At 44.9% G+C, this 17,280-nt stretch overlaps 1 long non-coding RNA gene across 1 annotated transcript; it reads left to right on the forward strand.

Moving 5' to 3' along the window:
• The first annotated feature begins 4,940 nt into the window (after positions 1 to 4,940).
• On the forward strand, positions 4,941 to 7,848 carry LOC310713870. The gene is made up of 2 exons (XR_014529471.1): positions 4,941 to 7,354; positions 7,758 to 7,848. It is a non-coding gene; the product is annotated as an uncharacterized lncRNA (long non-coding RNA).
• The last annotated feature ends 9,432 nt before the right edge of the window (positions 7,849 to 17,280 follow it).

Genomic DNA, 17,280 nt, shown 5'->3' on the forward strand with positions numbered 1-17,280 from the left:
AAGTGCTGGAAAACCAACATCTGCTGCCCTTCCCACACCGACCCCCAGTTAAAGCCCCTTCCCCTTTATCGGCCCATTATAGGGGGAGAAGCCGGAGAGTCTTGGGCGCAGGGGTCAGGGCCATAAAGCAGAAACAGATCGTTAGATCACGACTGGGGGGGGGGGGGAGCGCCGGGCATGACAAAGGGCTTTCCATCATCGCCGCTGCTGCTGGAGTTGCGACTGGAAGCGAAGAGGTTCGGGATTACTAATCGCCCCCCCTCTCTCGCTCCCCACCCCCAAACCAACACCCTTCCACCGTGCAGAGGTGAGATGTTTCTCGCTGCAGAATAGCCTCCATCCCATCCCCTCGCACCTGATTTCTTACTACAAGCTAGAGGAATAGGAGGAGTAGAAGGACCGAGAGGAGGACTTCTTGATCGTTTCCGTGAGTCACGCTCGGTGGCTCCCGTTTAAAGAATGGAAAACAGCCCCCCGTGAAAGAGAAGACTGGACCGTGTGCTTGTGTGTGTGTGTGTTTCCCACTCGCACGCCTAAATTTCTAGGAGAAGCGAATGCCTATTCGGACTCAACCTCGCTTCACCCGAATTAGCTGCTCTTTTGAACGTTCAGAAATGCTCCGGAAATCCCTCCGAGGAACAAACATTCCCCCCCTCCATCTCATTTCCCCAGAACGATGGGATCCAGATCCCAGTCGTCATTCGTGCTTTTGAACACTGAACCACCAGGCACGTCAGTTATTTCGAATAAACGAATCCGGAGTCAGATAGCTTACGTGTGTGTGTGGGGGGGGGGGGGACGCGACAAGAAGCCTGGAATCGGTTTGCACAGGATTTGCCCAGTCGTTTTTGGAGAAAGGTGCACGAAGCTGTGTATAAACAACGCGATTTGTTTCGCGAAGCCAGCGAAACCAGCAAGTTCGAAACAGTGTTTCTTCTCTGTACGCAGTGAATTAAATAATGTTGCTTATTTCACTCCCGCCGCACCCCTCGTACCCCCGGGAGCCTCCAATCCTAACTATGGGTGCAATTACACACCCCACGGTCGATTTAAACCGGAGCTGGACTCGCTTTGAGCCTCTTCTGTTATCCCCAGGGCTGCAACCCACTGAGCTCAGTGCGACTTCCTTCAGAGTAAAAATGCGCCAGGATCAGTGGTGCATGTCGTTTTCGGTTCGAAATTTCGATTTCACAAGTCTATGGATCCAGCCAAACACCCCTCCCTCCCTTAATATGCTGGGGCTAACAATCTTGCCCCCACCCCTCTCGAAATAGGTCCCCTGTGATGCAGAATGGTTAGGTTGGGGGTGGGGTCAATGCCATAAACTCTCTGCGCACAACAAGATTAGATCGCAGCATCTCTGGCAGGTTAGTCTATTTTTAGTGGTCGGCGTGCCTCATGGCCCAGATTGCTTTCGCTCCATAGATTATGTCAAAGCACTCTGCACTCTATCCTAGGGTACCGCTGCTCAGCGGCACGGCTCACCTTCTTGACGCAGGAATTCCCAGATCCAGCCCTTAACATCTTCAATTCAAAGGACTGGGTGGTGCCGCTGAGCCTCGCCTGAGACGCTGGAGAATTGCAGCCAGTTTAAGTAGGCTATGCATAACAGCCTGACTTGGGACAAAGTAGGCGAATGTCGTGAAGGATTTGGGTCGCCAGCTTCAGTGTTTAGTGAAATCTGCTGTCGGACAGAGAGGATACAGCAGGTGCAGCTTGGACCAGCTCATGCCAGAAGGTCAAATAAAGACCCAACACCATTCTCACCTAAGGAAACAGGACTTTTTACATGGTCCAAGCCTATTCCATACTCTTTGTGCTGCATCTAAAAGAAGAAAACCATCAGCACGCTTAATTTTGAACAGGAAATGGCCTTTATAGAACTGTTTCCTTATGGTCTCGGAGAAAAACAAGGTCTGGAACATAGCCGGGCTGCAGATACTTTTAGAAACGTGTTTTATATATTTAATCACAAGCCCTAGAAGATGGAAGAACTTCAGAGATCCCCTACTTCGAACTACAGAATCTCTGAAAATTTTCTTAGACTGCACTCTGCATTACGTCAAACCTTTCATTACATTAAGATTATTTTTAAAAGTTTTTTTAAAATAGATTTTTCATTGTATACAAAGAATGAAATAAACTTAATATGTATGTTTAAAAAAAATATATTTTTGGGAAAAACCCCACCCGCCAAACTTAAATCACCGTGATACTTACATTTGTAAACTATTGTTCTAATAACGATGCACAGGAACTTTGGATATCTTACTTTTATTCCAAGCAATCAAGTACAGGAGAAAGATTTCTCAAGGATGAACTCAATGAGTTCAATGAGACCGAACCCCTAGTTTCATCTTTAACATGAGCAGCAATCCAGCCAAAACGAAGTCCTAGAAAACCTCATTGACTTTAATGGGAGTGAATTTCTGCCATTGAAATCAGTGGGACTGGAAGGGACTGCCACCCTATAATAATAATAATAATAATAATAATAATAATAATAATTTATTATTTGTACCCCGCCCATCTGGCTGGGTTTCCCCAGCCACTCTGGGCGGCTTCCACAAAAACCAAAAAACACTAAAATATCATACATTAAAAGCTTCCCTGAATAGGGCCGCCTTAAGATGTTTTCTGAATGTCAGGTAGTTGTCCATCACCTTGACATCCGATGGGAGGGCATTCCACAGGGCGGGCGCCACCACCGAAAAGGCCCTCTGCCTGGTTCCCTGTAGCTTCGCTTCTCGCAATGAGGGAACCGCCAGAAGGCCCTCGGCACTGGACCTCAGTGTCCGGGCAGAACGATGGGGGTGGAGACGCTCCTTCAGGTATACTGGGCCGAAGCCGTTTAGGGCTTTAAAGGTCAACACCAACACTTTGAATTGTGCTCGGAAACGTACTGGGAGCCAATGTAGGTCTTTCAAGACCGGTGTTATGTGGTCTCGGCGGCCGCCCCCAGTCACCAGTCTAGCTGCCGCATTCTGGATTAGTTGTAGTTTCCGAGTCACCTTCAAAGGTAGCCCCACGTAGAGCGCATTGCAGTAGTCCAAGCGGGAGATAACTAGAGCATGCACCACTCTGGCGAGGCAGTCAGCGGGCAGGTAGGGTCTCAGCCTGCGTACCAGGTGGAGTTGGTAGACAGCTGCCCTGGATACACATTTACCTGAGGAATTCTGGGTAGACATGCATAGGATTGCACCGAAAGTGGTTAACTTCAGCTGGATCCTACCCTTTCTTTGTTGTTGACCTCTTTTTATTATCGCAGCAGACACTCATTAATTCTGGAAGGTTGCGCCTTAACAAATCTTCCTGGGTCAGGTTACCTCGACCACACTTTAACCACTCTGTATTCTTCGCAGCTGTTTGAAATAGCACAACCCAGCCTAAATTAAGCACCTTAAAAAAATGTGAAGAAAGCCAATGCAATATAGGTGCTTTCTTGTGCCTCTGGACTTTGATTCTACATATTTCAGCTTTTCCTTCCGGGCTGTAACGCACCTGGAAGAGGAATGGAGGAGAACGCACAACGTCTATAACCATAACTGGGCATCATATTCGTCAATTTTAACCCTGTCTTCCATATACAACCCTAAAAAGGATTAGAGCACTGTTGCAAAACACTACCAGCTGGCAATTATTTCGGGGATAATCTCACGGAGGTCTTGTAGAAGACATGGGAGTATTCTCTGGGATTAGTTTCCACAGGTGATTCCAAGCAGACGATCGAGGGTTTCCTACTGTAACTTCGATGGCAATTTATCCGGATCCCGCCCTCGCTCTCTGGGTAATCTTGGAATGTTATCCAGAGCAAGGAGATTTTCTGCAGTGTTTTTGATCTAGTAGTATACAGGTTGTCGGGCTATTTATTATTTCGCTCTGCCCAGGGAAAACAGACTTGATTTGGGACTTGAATGAAAATAACATACAATTAGGGAAAATTGATCTGCACTAGGTTCAGAAAAGTGTTATCTGTACCCAGGACGCATGCATTTGTTCATTTCCTAGTTTGTAGACACTTGGCTCCTCAAGGAGGAGAAAGAGGAGAGATAATTTCAACAAGCACTGCCTGCCCAGGAATTCAGAAATCTTTGACACCCCCCGCAATTAATTGTTCACACTCATGGATAATTTATCAAGTATATACATCGCCCAACAGGACTGGGCAGTTTTTAGGAGAGGCAGCGTGGAGCAGTGGTTAGAGTGTTCAAAACTGCACTCGGCCATGAAGCTCACTCACTGGGTGACCTTGGTCCAGGTCATAGTCTCTCCGCCTAACCTACCCCCCAGGGTTAAAACGGGGAGTTTGAGAGCAGTGCAAGCAGGCTTGAACTCCTGGAAGAAAAATAAAATAAAAAGTATTAGTAGTAATTATTAAATATTATTACTTATTATCGTTATCACCACCAGTATAAGTAGCATTGTCACTGTTGTTGTTATGGCTGGGTTTTTTTTGTTAGTCCTACTAGTTTCAGTGGAATTCGTTTCTTGGGCATCCTTCTTGATTTTTTTATGGTCAACATCCTAATGGAATATGGAATATTGCTTTATTTGATACAATCGGTTTATTTTAAAGTTATGTTTTTATTATGACTTTTTTGTATTGGATCAGATTGTTATTCGGGGTCTGATATTTGGTGTCTATTTAGTTGTTTCTTCATCTTGTAAACCGACTTGTGTTTAGTAATATCGAAAGGCGGTATACAAATTAAAAGGGAAATGAAACTGGAGCTTTGACCGCAGCTGAACCTGGAAAACACTAGCCTGTATTGAGTTAAACGAACGTCGGTTTTGACCCCTGAATCTAACCGTATCTTTTTTGAAGGTGTCTTCTCTGATCTCGACTTCCCACACAGTACAATATATTTTCTTAGCAGATCCCTCGTGGGAGATCCTTGAATAGCCGACACCCTAAAGGAGACAAGGAGTGGCCGGTTTACGCGAGGACTCGCATCATTCGCTGACTGGGGCGCGAACGCAGCGAGAACTTTCAACTTTCCTATGTGCTTCGACAGGGCCTCCTGCAAAGGTGCAGAAATCCGGAGGGGAGCCTTCGAGGGCGAATCAGTCTGCTGCCTTAAAAGATCAACGCAGGCAGGAAGAGGACGGTGGGAGAGAGGAGATGCTCCAAATAACCCGTTTCTTCCACCTGGTGGATCTGCAAAATGAACAGCCCGAAGGTGACCCAAGAGAGAAGAGCCCTTTGGAGAGTCTTGGTGACTGACGCCCTTCCAGAATGTGGCTTCTTTTGCACAATACTGCCAAAGGATTTTTGAAAGCTCACTCGCGCGCAGAAACCAAATCTCAGGAAAACATCCCCAAAGAACAAGTCAAACGAACCAACTCACTGAAAGACAGGAGGGGAGTGGCACGTGCGTGCGTTTTGCCCTAGCGACATACAACCTGCGAAAGAGACGCTTGCAAATCCGGTGTGCGCTTTATCTGAGTGAGGAAATGCGGTCAAGCACAACACAAGCTAGAACTGATCTGCTTCTGAATATGGGCAAGATTTTTGGTTGTTGATGCTGCTGGAGAACCAGATCTGGGCAGGAAGGAGCTCAGCAAAGACTTGTCCCCGATCCTTCCATTTAGGGCCGGCTTCTGGGGAATGAGATTTGGAGACCGGCTGCTTATTTCTTCCCATTGTCATTTTCAGGGCGATGTTCACCTCTGGCCCCTCTTTCCCTTCCCCTTCGGCGGGGGCTGCGAGCGCGCTTGCCTGGCCTTCTCCTAGTTTGATATTCCAGGTTCAGCCTTTTCTCTCCCTCTCCTCCTCTCTCTCTCCTTTCCCGGCGCTCATTCTCTAAAGCCAGCCAGGGGGAGAGTCGCCCCAGGCCAAACATATGCTTCTTTCCATAGCACTAATCCACCTTTAGCGTGGAGGAATAATTGCTCGAGTGGCCATGGATTCTGGGCGCTTTTGTCCCTCGCTGGCTCCCATCCGCTTGGCACACGCCATTTCAATCAAATTCTTTCTCTAATACTGTCTGCTTTTATCAAATCCCAGCCTCGGCAAATGAGGAGAGAACACAGGAGAGGAATTGGGGGTGGGGGGGAGAGAGATATAGAGAAGAAAAGAGACGGAAAAACCACACACCCACACAGAGGCGAAATCCAGGGGCATCCTGCTAACATGTCATGGGGACCACAGCAGGGTGAAGAAGGCGATTTATGGCAGCTTCAGTCTCAAACAAAATGGATCTCTCTCTCTCTCAATAAAATCCACCAAAAAACCGAGCCCTTCTCAGGAGCACAAGGTTATCAGCCCTTCCGAAGAGGGACACAAACACACAGCATCTTTTATTCCACTCACTGCAAGATCTATAACCCAATTACACAGAAGTCCTCTCATTTGGTCCCATTGATCATCAATGCCACTTGGGAGTGGGGGGTGGGCGGGGAAGGTAATCTCTCCCACCTTCCATGATTCAGAACATATGTGATTATGCCTTTCTTCTGTAGGAGCAGCTATATCTCTGGCTGGTTGTGTTTTTTTTTTTAAGAGATATGAAATGTAACTCCAGCAAAATGCTCTTAAAATGCACAGGACTTGAGATAGGTCAGATTGGGTAGGATGCAGCTGAAGGTATCTAAGACGGGGGTCTTCCTGCGAATCTTGCATCTCCCACCCCAGCTGGAAAATCTCTCTCTCTGTGAAAATCCTAAAGTGCCACCCCCGTTCACAAAGCACCCATTGTTATGAAACAATTAAATGGCCCTGCGTTCTACTTAAGTATGTGAATGGGATACGACATTTTCCGTAAGAAAAAAAATAGGGCGAATCGCTTGATTTGTGCTTACAGCATTGCTATGGGGTATTATGTGATATAAAAAGGAAGGTTTCAAGAAAGGCTCTTAAAACACAGTGAAGTGGACTCTTGACTACATCCAAGAGTGAACTCTTAACTCTCTTGCTCAGAACTGTGCATCTCTCTGCTGAAATCTCTTGTGCCCTGTGCCTACTGAAATCTGAAATGACTCCCTGCCGCCAGTGACAGAGAAGTGGGAAGAAATTGCCTTGGGTGTCTGCTTAGAATGATGACATAGTAACTGAGAAGGAAGCCTGCTTAGAATGACGACACAATCCATTGCATGTGGAGTGTTTGGGTTCAAAATTATTCCATCAAGGTAACTAACACTGCATTCCCTTATACGTCTACTCCCACTGAGCTCAGTGGGACCTGCTCCTAAGTATGTGGGTACAGGGCTGCAGCTTTAAATAGTTTTCTGTCTAACATCCAAATACTTTCAATATACTAGCACAAGTACATACTGCTAGCAAGGACGCATACTTCTTTAACTGGTTGCTTTCAATGTTCCATTTTCTGCTTCATAGAAAATCAGGATCTGGGTGGTGGGGAAAAAAAAGGTAAAGGGACCCCTGACCATTAGGTCCAGTCGTGACTGACTCTTGGGTTGCACGCTCATATTGCTCTATAGGCCGAGGGAGCCGGCGTTTGTCCGCAGACAGCTTCCGGGTCATGTGGCCAGCATGACTAAGCCGCTTCTGGTGAACCAGAGCAGCACACAGAAATGCCGTTTACCTTCCTGCCGGAGCGGTACCTATTTATCTACTTGCACTTTGACGTGCTTTCGAACTGCTAGGTGGGCAGGAGCAGGGACCGAACAATGGGAGCTCACTCCGTCGCGGGGATTCGAACCGCCGACCTTCTGATCAGCAAGTCCTAGGCTCTGTGGTTTAACCCACAGCGCCACCCACGTCCCCTAAGGGTAGCCTAAGGGTTCCCCTATGGTAGAAGGGGAAAACCTTCTACCATAAAACTTACATCCTCAGTGCATTAGGTGTAAGCTGAATTCCATCTATTTCGATTAAAGTTGTATTTATGACATTGGTAGTCCTTTCTTGCAAAAAAACTCAAGGTAGGAAACATAGTCATCACCTATTTTGTCCATCATACCTATTTTGGTTAGGATAAGAGACAGTGACAGACCCAGTGGGGGTTGGAACCTGTCTTCAACACCATGACCACCCCACTAGTCTGGCACTTTTGTTAAAATATACACTAGGTTGAAGACCAGGCCTTTAGTTCACAAAGTTATGAAGAACAGAAATGTTTGCAGCTGGACCTAGGACTATAGGCTATGATCTGAGCATTGCAGGCCTAGTTCCTACAAACAGCAGGTGAGGTGGTAAATCTGTGCCTGGGATCTGCCTTTCATAACTGTAGGTAACTGCTCACATAAGGGAAGGTTTGCATACAAGATTACCCCTATGCATAGAAATCTATTGTGGCTAGATTAGATATCACATCTCCCTGATTCTACCTTTTCTACTGCAGGGGATTTTCATGCACTATTCAGTTGTGTACCCCTGCAATTTGAAACGGTACAGACCAGACACAGGGTAGGGTTTGTAGGGATAAGTCCTTACTTGATTCTGTGTGCTTGTTTGTTTAAATACGATAATAAACCACCCTTCATCCAAAAATCTATTTCAGGGTAGTATGCAAAAGCATATAAAATCTACAAAAATACAGTAAAAGGAAGAGGAATAAAACCATTCAGCTAGCATTATCTTGCTCTGAGTTCCTCATCTTATCTGCTGTGGACCAAGAAAGATTTGGGTTGGTTTTCTGTTCTCTTCCCAGTGCCTGATGTTTGCTTTAGCATTGCTAAAATATTTGAAGGGCAGTTTTACCCTTTGATTTCTCCAAGACTCCTGCAGCTCAGTCTAAGTGTTGTCCTTTGGAGAAAACAAAGCAAGTCGCATCAATGCCAGAATTTGTTTTTACAGCCTTCTGTGAGTGACTTCATGTTCATTTGCATGGCAAATTTTGTCACATGGTCAAGAAAGAAAGAAAGAAAGAAAGAAAGAAAGAAAGAAACCCCCAAAATAAGCTTCCCCAAGTCCCTTTAATAATGGATTTACTGGGTTAGCTCTTCTCCCCCTCCTCCCCCCCAAAAAACCCCCCATCCAGGCTATTTTGGGGAAAGCCTATCACTTTGCCCTGTGAACTCAGTCCTAAATCCATTAATTTGTGTATAATCCTGTCCTCAGGCTTCTGGTGGGGGGGCAGGGGGAGCAGAACTCAGGAGCCAATCCAGCCAGTTTCAATTTTATATCACACCTTTATATAGACACTCTCTGGGTTTCCCTTGCTCTGTTTTCAGCCCTTACACATTTCCTACTTTTTATTCAAGGTATTTTTATTTATTTCTCCCACTCTTCAATTGACAAAGCTCCTAGAGCAGCTTTCATACATCCAAAAACATCTTTAACAATCAATTCAGCAATCAAACCCAGAAAAGAATCGTGATATCAAGCAGCATTAAAATCAAGAAGAGGGTGGTGGCAGTAGTGACAATTTCTAGCATAAAATGCATATTGTATTAGAAGTTTGGGGTAAAATAATAATAAAAAAGTTTTCACCAGTTACTGAAAATAAAATAAAGATGGCACCAGGTGACTCTCTTAGGGAAGGGAGTTCCATAAACTGAGTGCTACAACTGAAAAGATTAGGTTGGGCTACATGTTACTCATGGACTAAGGATAGAGAACCCATGTTGTCCTCCAAATGTTGTTGGACTGTAGCGCCTATCATTCTTGAGCACTGATCATGCTACCTAAGGTTCATGGGAGATGGAGTTCAACAGTGTTTCTGTCTCACCTGGAGGGTCTCAGGTTCCCCATCCCTGTCGCACTCGCTCCCACTCTAGGAATGTTGGTGACCGGCTGGCATAGGAGTGGACAGTGAGATACCAGAGGTGGGGCATGGTAAAATTTTGCAGAATCCATGAACAGAAAGCACAAAGAACCCTGAGTGAAAAACATGATCTAGACAGGGGTTGGCAGACTTCGGGCTTGTTGAATCTACTTTGCTTTTTACTTAGAACCTCAAGATCTATTATCCTGTGCTAACTGCAAAAGAACAGCTTAATTTAATAGTTATAATTTTAAAAAACAGGATGCCTCATTCTGAGCCTAGGAATTTATTTTCAAGACCATTAATGTTGTTGTTGTTGTTGTTGTTGTTGTTGTTGTTTAGTCGTTTGGTCGTGTCCGACTCTTCGTGACCCCATGGACCAGAGCACGCCAGGCACTCCTGTCTTCCACACCATAAATGTACTGAGAGGATAATCCGTTCACAGAAAAATCCACTCTCTGGTCAGCTTTCTTTTTTCCAGCAGCCTAATGGGGAGAAGCCATTTTGTGGTTGCTGTAGTTAAATAATTTAGAAACCTTTGTTGATCTGTTGCAAAGAATCCAGAGCTCTACCAGGAGATCAGAATCTATCTGCCCACCCCTAGTCTAGAGAGAGAACAAGTGGTCCCTGAGAAGCCAGGTGTAGCAAATTGGATGACAGGAGACAAGCACCACTCAGCTATCTGTTAACCGCACCCTAAAGAGGAGACATTCAGATTAAAAATGGCAAGATTTTACTTAACAAAGAATGGATCATGCTGCATAGCATAACAGCATTTTAGATTACTTTGAATTACGAGAATACATTGTATATTATTAATTTGAATTCCAGTAATTTATTATTACAATACATCACTTCAGCCTTCTATTTTGCACACATGATATTACTTCCTTCTCGAACGCATGGTACAACTACAGTACAGATCACCAACAAATGTATATGTTTTTATAAACAAAAGTAACAACAGGGAACCATGGGATATAAACAGAATCATAGTGCTGGAAGTGATCTTGGAGGTAAACGAGACCGAACCCCTGTTCAATCCAGTATTTGTAATGCAGGATGAACATTGACTTGACTTCCAAACGTGAAATTGAGATGATCAGTGAACAAACTGCTCAGCAACAGGATCCAAAACTCAACCATGGAGCCAACATTCCATTAAATGCTAATGATGCTATCATACCATCTGAGTATATGTGTGTACAAATAATGGCATTCAAATGTTAGGCATCCTCTGAAGTCAGACTGTGTTCTTCCCTCATGACATCTACTTGGGTGTGTTCTGTTGCTGGCTTGAAGTGGTACCATCAGGACAGGACTTTGGGAAAGATGTCCAGAGCCCACTAGGCAGAATGCGCTGGGAGGGCATAGCAAGACCACATACCGATGTACATAGTACCTTCTTCTTCTTTTTTCTTTGGTGATCACTCATAGCTGAATGAGAGAGTCTTTAAACCTCTTTGTTGACCACCAACATTACACTTTCCATTTTTAAGTTTGGAATAGAGTAGCCGCTTTGATGTTGATGTTGAAGTACCATCTAAAGAGAAGCACCCCCTCGCCTGCATCATTAAGTCTCCCGCCCCAAAATTTTCACTGATTAAGCTCAGAATCTAAATTACCTAACTGCGTCACTGCCTGGCTAAACTATTGCTTCTTTCTGAGCTCCATCTCAAGATGATCTTCAGGATCATCCCCTAGGAATGATTCGGTGTCCTCTTCTTGTATCTCAGTTTCTGAGAGCAGCCTTGGATGCCTCCAGGAAGTACATATTTAGAGGAATATCCAGAGCCTGGAGGCCTGCTGTGGCCTGTATGGTGCAAGTCACACCCTTTCTGACCTCTAGATGACTCCACAGGGATGACCACATATGCATAAACCATGCAGGCTGCAGCAGGCACTAAGGCTTTTCAGCCCTTGCACATCCCAGGAATATCACAGGCACATCAGGGCATTGAAAGCACTGGGTAGTCCTAGCATGTCAGGGATCCTGCCAGGCTGTGCTATATAAACATTTTGCTTTGCCATTCACTCCCATGGAATAATCCCCCATAAGAATCTGATGGCAGGAATTGTTTTCAGCAGAGATTAGTGAACTCACTCGGAGAATTCTGTATAACAATGCAGAATTATCAGAGTGGGTTTCACTAATCTCTGCTAAAAAGTGCCAGTGCTGCACGTCTCAGGAGAAGATTTCTGGGCCCAAGCAATACTTTACTTTTCCTGACTTATAAGAAAGTGGCCTCACCCTCTGGTAATTTGGACAGGAAGAATTCTCCTCTCACTGTTGGGGGGATAGGCATATCCTGTCCCAGAGATAAAGGCCTACCAGTACGCTAGACATGGCAGAAGGTGCCCTGGATTGCCCATACATAAGAGATCATGATCATGCAGTGATGGTGATAGTGATTTTGCAAGATGATCTGTCTAAATGCTGCTCTTATTAAAGGTAAAGGGACCCCTGACCACTAAGTCCAGTTGTGGCAGACTCTGGGGTTGCGGTGCTCATCTCGCTTTACTAGCCGAGGGAGCCGGCGTACAGCTTCCAGGTCATGTGGCCAGCATGACTAAGCCGCTTCTGGAGAATCAGAGCAGTGCACGGAAACACCGTTTACCTTCCCAGCGGAGCGGTACCTATTTATCTACTTGCACTTTGACGTGCTTTTGAACTGCTAAGTTGGCAGGAGCAGGGACCTAGCAATGGGAGCTCACCCCGTCATGGGGATTTGAACCACCGGCCTTCTGATCGGCAAGACCTAGGCTCTGTGGTTTAACCCACAGCGCCATCTGCGTCCCACTGCTCTTATTGCCTATGTGTAAAACAAGCCCAACACTCAAGTAGCCGTTGGTGCCAGCCCGAACTGGACTCAAACAACCTCACAGAATCATAGAATTGTAAGCAGCAAGAATATTGTTAGCCCAGAGATGGAAACAAAATGAGATGCCAACGAAAGAAGAATGGCAAACAAAATTAATGGACTATGCAGAATTGGACAAAATGACAGGAAGGATTCGAAACCTGCAGGACCAGAGATTTACAGAAGATTGGAAGAAATATACGAATTATTTGAAGAGCAACTATAACCAACAAATTACGCTAGTAGGATTACAAGAAGCTGTGTAAGGAAAAACGTATGAAACATTGCAAATTAGAGAAAGAATAGGGATATTAGTTATGAATTAAATGTAATTGAAGAAGGGGGGAATGTGTATTTAGAGATTAGATTGGAAAATTCTCAGATGAGATTGATGGAAGTCAAAAAATTGGCTAAGATATCAAAATATGTTTAATTACTGTTGAAAATGATATGTGAAAATTAATTTAAAAATTATACAAAAAAAGAGAGAAAGAATCGTAGAGTTTGGAGGTACCTGAGGGTCATCTAGTCCAACCCCTGCAATGCAGAAATTTCAACTAGATTACACATGACAGATGGCCACTCAAGCGCTGCCGCCTCTTATGGGACTCTGTTCCACTGCTGAACAGCTTTTACTGCCAGAAAGTTCTTCCTGATGTTTGGTTGGAATCTCCTGTTTTAGGATTTTGCCTCGGCCTGCAGAAACAGGGCGGGAGGTTATCAAGCATCTAGCAGGCCACAATACATTGCTGGTGGACAGAATTTGGCTTGGTGGGGCTTATCATAGATAGATGCCAACTTTTATCAAAGCACTGCTCCTGTGCTCTCAACAAGTGCATAGCAAGCTGAAAGATAACAACAGCTCTTTTCTCTAGTCCACATGAAATGGTGTAGAAAGCTTCTCTGGCTTGATTTATTCCCATTTTATAACTGTTAATGTCTAGAGGAGCACAGCCAAGAACAAAGTTGGCAGTCTTGTTAGTGTATCTTTCCTGTGTTATTACGGCCCATTTTCACTAAAATGAGGTCTTTTCCTATGGCTGTTAAGAAAACCCTACTTTTTAAAAAAACCCCTCCTCTAGGTTTAAATGTAACCACAACTCCCACACAAGCTGCCTTATGAAAACCAGACTTTTCTATGAAAAGAGTCTTCTGGCAGCAATTAGTCTGGCTTTCTTTAACAAAAATCTTTGTAATGTCATTCAGAACGGAGGGGGTGGGGAAATCTCCAGGATAATTTTGATTATCCAGTGTTTGGTGGGTCTTTTTTTCTTTTCTTTTAAGGGAAACAAAATAAAAAAAAAATGCTAACATGCTATTTTTGAACTGGAAAAGACTTTAATTTTCCCATTGACTGGGAACCTGCTGAAATATCTCCATGAAGACATTATTTCAATGAGAGCAAGCTTGTTCGTTTAATATGGGAGGAATGGCGTTAAAAGGCATTAACATACATACACAGTCCCCAAAGTATTTCATGTGGTTTACCAAAGCCATTTAGCCTAACCCTGACTGTATTGAATAAATGGAAAAGAGGCATAATTATAGAACATCTGAGCTGAAAAGACTTCTAGTGGCAAACACATCTGAACATTGTAGCTTTTCAGATAGCTTTATGGCACTTCCCTTTGTGGAGAAGTGCATGATGGGATAGGGTGGGGGAAGAAGAGAATACAAATTCCTTTCTTGTTTTTAATCAGCGGGTAGCTTCTTCTAAAATAAAGAAAACCCATTCAACACAATCTTATCTCTAGTTACATATGACGAATATGGTTGCCAACCTTCTACCTGCATCATGGTAGCTGTGTCTTCACCAAAGGTGTGAGATTCGGGAACTGGCAAGTGTGTGGGATATCCAGAAAGAGCAGTCAAGTCCAACATTTCCTCTTTGCTAGAATGGGCACTCAGAGGAATGTGGGTCCAACAGGGAGGACTTCCTGTCAAACTCATATAAAAGGTTGGTAACATCGCCATCTCTCTCTCTCTTACTCTCGTGCCTCTTCATCTGCTTTCTGCGATCTCATCTCTCATGCCTCCTCCATAACAAAGGATGGAGGCCCATGTTCTAAGTCTGAGACTTAAAGGTAAAGGGATCCCTGGCCATTAGGTCCAGTCATGACCGACTCTAGGGTTGCGGTGCTCATCTCACTTTATTGGCCGAGGGAGCTGGCATACAGCTTCCAGGTCATGTGGCCAGCATGACTGAGCCACTTCTGGCGAACCAGAGCAGCGCACAGAAATGCCGTTTACCTTCCCGCCAGAGCGGTACCTGTTTATCTACTTACACTTTGACGTGCTTTCAAACTGCTAAGCTTGCCTCCAGATTGCTACTGAATATGGACTGTGAGTAAAGCTATTCCTATATGGATAAATAGTATCCCCTGCTAAGTGCTGTGGCTCAAGCTGCTCTGAGAGGCACAGTTTTGGGGCCCAGTTGACATTTTCCCAACCCTAACAACTAATCACCTAATACATTTATCATGCCTTAGATCGTGAGGTAGATCCTCAACTACCTGAAAGGGCACACTTAGCCAGTTCCATGACTTACTTGATCATGATGTGGATGTGAAAGTGTGAGGATACCTACATCCACATTGCATGTATGTGTGGAAGCTCAGCAGATATTTATGTGGATCACAGTGTCTGTTACTACTACAACAACAACTCCTCCTCCTCCATTTCTGTATTCTCACCCTCCAGGATAGTGGAGGCTCCAGATCCTGTATTTGTCACCCCATTAACCTTGCTTGCCAAGAAGATTACAGTAACTCAGCCACTGGCAGCTGGGGTTAAGTAGTTTATTCCTCTTCCAATAAACCCTCCTGCCTAAGGGCCCGCAGTCCCTGTGTTGACTGACTAGCACCTCTGAGTGGCGTGATGACTATTAGGGGGAATAGAACTCATCCTACTGCAGGGATGGGTAATGTCTGGCCTTCCAGATGTTGTTGGACAACAATTCCGACCACCTCTAACCATTTGACATGCAAGCCGATGGTGTTGCATTCCAACCCAACAACACCTGCAAGCACCCCCCCCCCCAGTTCTACAGCCAGTTGGGTGTGGTTAAAGTGTTGGGCTAGGAACTGAGAGACCAGCCATGAAGCTCATTGGTGACTTTGAGGTGGAGAAATGGTGACTGGCCTACAGTGTTGTTGTGAGCATAAAACAGGGATGGGGAGAACCATGCACATACCTTGAGCTCCCTGAGGTGGGATATGAATGTAATAATAAATGGTCAAATATGTAATAAAATGTGATCAGATATGATGTCTCTTTGGGACTAAGATCAGAGGAGAGCTGCAATCTCTTCTGATATACCAACCTTAGGAGAACAGAGGTCTCTCTGAAGTTGTGGCCTTGCACTAGACCTCAGAACCCAGAATGGAAACACCAACTCCAGCTCCAGAACTTTGGGTCTCTCCCACTCCCCACCCTGGTTTCCTCCTTCCTTGCTGTAGGTTATCTCTGGGGGTTTTCCTAGTACACTTCCATGGCCAAGCTGGGTGCATCAGCAGAACAATTTGGTTTCCTGTTCCTTGCCTTTGTCCCTGTCTATTCTTAGCCACTAGTGGAGTAAAGTCAGATGAGTTGTTAGCCTAGCTGTGTCTCTCTTGGCATGGTCAGGAAAGAATGAGAGCTAAGAAAAGGATAGAGGGACAGATATAGTCTTGGCTTTGAATCATTGTTTGGATGGCAGGCTATAACATATTTACTACCTGTACACTCTCACCTTTCTTCCATCATTCTTCTATGTGGTTCCCAGGCAGTCACCCATCCAGGCACTGACCCCACCCAGACTTGCTGTGTCTTCACATCAGGACATAACTGAACACTGATTTACCCTACATCTTATAGCAGGGATGAGGAATCTGTGGGCCTCCAGATGTTGATCAGACTCCAGCTCACATGACCCCTGCTCTCATGATCCATGGTCAGGGATGATGGGAATTGTAGTCCAAGAACATCTGGAACACACATATCTGTTTTATGACTAGGCTTGCCAGTTTTTCCTTCCTGGCCTTGCTCCTGTACCATCAACACCAGGCTGACATACAGCATTTAGCAGGCAGAGCTTTCCCCATTTATTTATTGCCATGGGAGGAAAAGATTCTGATTCTTGTGTTTGTCCTGTCAGGCTACTTAACAGGCACTGAAGCAGCGGGGGGGGGGGGGGAGGGAGGGAGAGGGGTGGAAAACTGTGGCTTTTTTTTTTTTTTACTCTGCCTTATGGTCTTGTGAGAAAAGATCTCTGCACTCCACTGGTGTGGGTTGGCTGAGCTGTTTGAATTCATGACTAACAATGCAACCCTAACAGAAATGTCCTACTGAATTCAGTGGGGCTTGTTTCTGAGTAGACGTATGGAGCAGAGGTGGGAAAGCTTTTGCAACCTGAGGATCACAATCTTGGGGGGGGGCACATACAAGAGGGTGCAGCAATGAATGCAAATTTTGTGGGATATTTATCACAGTCAAATCAACAATTCATGTTTTGCTAGATAGGCATATTATTGGGGCTGAAGCTCATAGAGTCTTCCTGTGGTACTTACTAAGGAGGACTGTGAGATCACTTCCCTCTTGTGCCCTGATAGGAAGAGGCATTAACTATACAGTGCTACCTTGGATTAAGTACTTACCGTATTTTTCGTTCTATAAGACGCACCTAGTTTTTGGAGGAGGAAAACAAGAAAAAAATAATTCTGAATCCCAGAAGCCAGAACAACAAGAGGGATCACTGCGCAGCGAAAGCAGTGATC

The sequence above is a fragment of the Podarcis liolepis genome (assembly GCF_965112155.1).
Source record: "Podarcis liolepis genome assembly, chromosome: 8".
NCBI lineage: Eukaryota > Metazoa > Chordata > Lepidosauria > Squamata > Lacertidae > Podarcis > Podarcis liolepis.